The following is a 3,138-nucleotide window of genomic DNA, read 5'->3' as shown; positions in this document are numbered from 1 at the left end:
CGATAAGGATGAAGACGGGAGCTGATCCCGGCATTGGATGATTGCTGGAACAGTGCTCACGGTTGAGAATGGATGTGATCCGAAATGGTGGTGATGTGGCTTCAACGTAGAGGCGACGCGGCTGAATATCTTGGACGCTGAAACGTGGACGTGAGAGGATCTCGGAAGTTGGGATACCTGGGAGCGCATGGAATTAGCGGAAGAAAGTGATCCATGGAAAGCTTCATCACGAACATTGAAAGGATTTTGGTTCTGTTCAGAAGCAGGGGATAAGGATGACTTTGATTTGCAGTTGGCTGGGATTAATCTAGAAGACGGCTGGGAGATTGTTGGGTTCGGTTGAGGACGTGGAAGTTGAAACAGGGGAGAGAACTCATCCGTGGATGGAGTTGAACCCAGAATGGATATGCACGGCTGAGAGAAGATCTGTGTTCTGTTTCCGAAGCAGGGGAGGATAGTTTGGTTGTTTACGGGATGAGGATGATTCCATGGAATCAAGCCGGAAGATGTGATTTGAGTAGCTACCACAAATTGCAATAAGTAAAAAAAAGCACAATTACTTTAATCCGATCTACTCAAATCTATCAATAAAAATAATAAAAAATAAAATAATTATAAAAGTAGGTTTCTAGGTCCTTTTTTATTAATTTAATGATAAAATCGATTATAATCTCTTTATTTATAGTAATGAAGTCCAAGTCCCAAAGTCTAGGTTGGATTCCTCTTCTAGTTAAAAGAAGCTTATAATTTTTTCAAGATTGTCGTGATAAGTAGAAATAATTATGAAGAAGCTAAAATCCTCCTAGAGCTAATTCTCGATTTATACATCAACATTGTCTATAATCGCTTTGTCTAATTCCTCGTAGATTAAAAGTTATATGCAATTAATTGACCAGACCTTTTTGAGGCCTATGCATGAAACTATTTAGAGGTGGACACCTCCTGTTAGTATTCATCCAAAGCTCCACTTTGGTAGCAGCACGCTGATAATCGGTGCCAGATAAGAAAATTATGGTCTTCGAAAATTTGGTTTATGATCAAGTCCTGTATATAGTAGATCTTGCTTTAGAATCCTATATGGACCTATCCAAGATGGCCTTGTGATCCTTCTGAATCAACGAACGGAGCAAGAATCAAGGCATTAATAAGCACACCTTCAAGCAATTAAGGATTAAAGATGGCATAAATCATAGTCACTAAATTGCCAAAATTTAGTGGACAATATTTCTTTGCATCGTAGTGCTGATGGAAGTAATCGAGCACAGCTACATGGAGACAATCAATAAGCAGGTGTTCAAGATACTCCCTCAAGCATTGAAGAAGATGCGCAAAGTAGATCTGAAGAAAGATAGAGATATTGATCTACATTTAGCAACCAGTAGATGGTGGATTTTTAAGAAAAACTTGAAGCTCGAAAAAAATGAAGGAAGCATGGAGTTTTTCCATAGGAGATGTATGGGAAAGTTCAAGAAGATCAAAAAAAGGGCTAGATCGATTTATAGACAAAGCAGTCATCATGATCTTGCTACACACACACAAAAAAAAAAAAAAAAAAAAAAGGTTATGAGCATCGTCGTATGGGAGTAGTCCCATTCATGATTGTAAACATGGAAATAATTACATTAATCCTCACAATAAGGAGGAATACTCCAATATGATCACTTCGGCAATTTTAAATTTTTACGTTACTAATGAATCCATGTGTGTAGAAGACAAGAACAAAGTGGATATAAATAATGCAAAATAGTTGACTGATGAACATCAGGAGGCATCTATAGACTCAAGAAAGATATATTCCTTTCCAATTAATATATCATGATTGATGTTTAGAGGTTTTGCTACCCCTGCAAAATGAGTACACGGTGACTCCGACATCAAAAGGCTCATTGATGCAGAAGCAGTGTGATGATATGAAGTCTCCAGCTGTCGTGGATGTGCGACAAATGTCGTGGGGAAAGATGAGCTCAACTTAATTTAAGACGCAAATCAATATGATGTATACGATCGTGATCTATGATGGGATATAATATCATATCACATCAAATTATTTAGTGGGAGTTGTTTGCGCCACATTAAATGTATGCAACTAAACCAGGAAGATTTTAAGGTTTCGGGGGTGTATATGATCGTGATTGATCATGTGGTTTAATTGACGGTTTCCAAGCGCTGGTCCAAGATTAGACCGGATGTTACAAGATAAACTTCGGCGGCAGCCTAGAAGGATGGTTGTTACGGTGCCAGCCTTATCATCAGAGATCATTAGGCCAAACTAGTGGCGACTGAGAGGCGACGTATTTTCAATCAATCTGTCAACAGCACCAAGCTGAGAACAGCATGAGAGAGAGTTTCCTATGCGAGACGAGTGCTGGGGCAGATCACATTATCCTTAAGGAGGACTCTGGCATAGTGATCGAGGGGATCTAGAGAACCGAGAGTGCTGATGAAAAATGCGGTTGCTATACGATATTCATCGTATGCTAGGCAAATGCATCTTCCATCGAATCTTTCATGCTTGCAGAGAGGCTAACAGTGCAACGGATTGGGTGGCCTCTTATGCAGCATATCATTCAAGCGATTTTATCGGAGTGGACCAGGCTTCTGTCCCGCATCTCTTGCTGTCTATTTTACTTTCTGATTTTTAGGACAAGTTCCATTATGTGTAAGTTACCGATATGCCGAAAAAAATAAAAATAAAAATAAAAATTAATATAATATTTATTTATTTATCTGGTACAATGGTAGTTGGTATCAGCAAAATAATTGTAACATTTATGTCCAACTAGAAATGTAACTAAAGAGGCGGCGGACATCGAGGGGAGCGGAGGAAGGCTGGGGCATGTGAATACCGCGCGCACGTGTCACCGCGTGGGGACCCCGACCTGCCCTGGCGCAAGGATCGTTTACATTAATGCTGCTCACATGTCGCGCCTGCAGGGTCTTCTTTTCTGGACCCACGAATTAAATCCCCCTAATGAGGAAAAGATAAAGGCATCATAAATGCGGTTGCACCGTTCTCCGCTCGGTCCACCCTTTGCAGAAATCACCTCCATCAATTTTTTTTTCTACATTTTCTTTTGAACTGAATAAACGTGGACACTCGCTCGTGGGAAAAAAAGGGGTGAACGAAAAAAAATCTTA

The sequence above is a fragment of the Phoenix dactylifera genome, chromosome 6 (genome assembly GCF_051530095.1).
Source record: "Phoenix dactylifera cultivar Ajwa chromosome 6, Ajwa_hap1_PhDact_Kaust_v1.1, whole genome shotgun sequence".
Classification (NCBI taxonomy): domain Eukaryota; kingdom Viridiplantae; phylum Streptophyta; class Magnoliopsida; order Arecales; family Arecaceae; genus Phoenix; species Phoenix dactylifera.
This window is presented reverse-complemented; position numbering follows the sequence as displayed.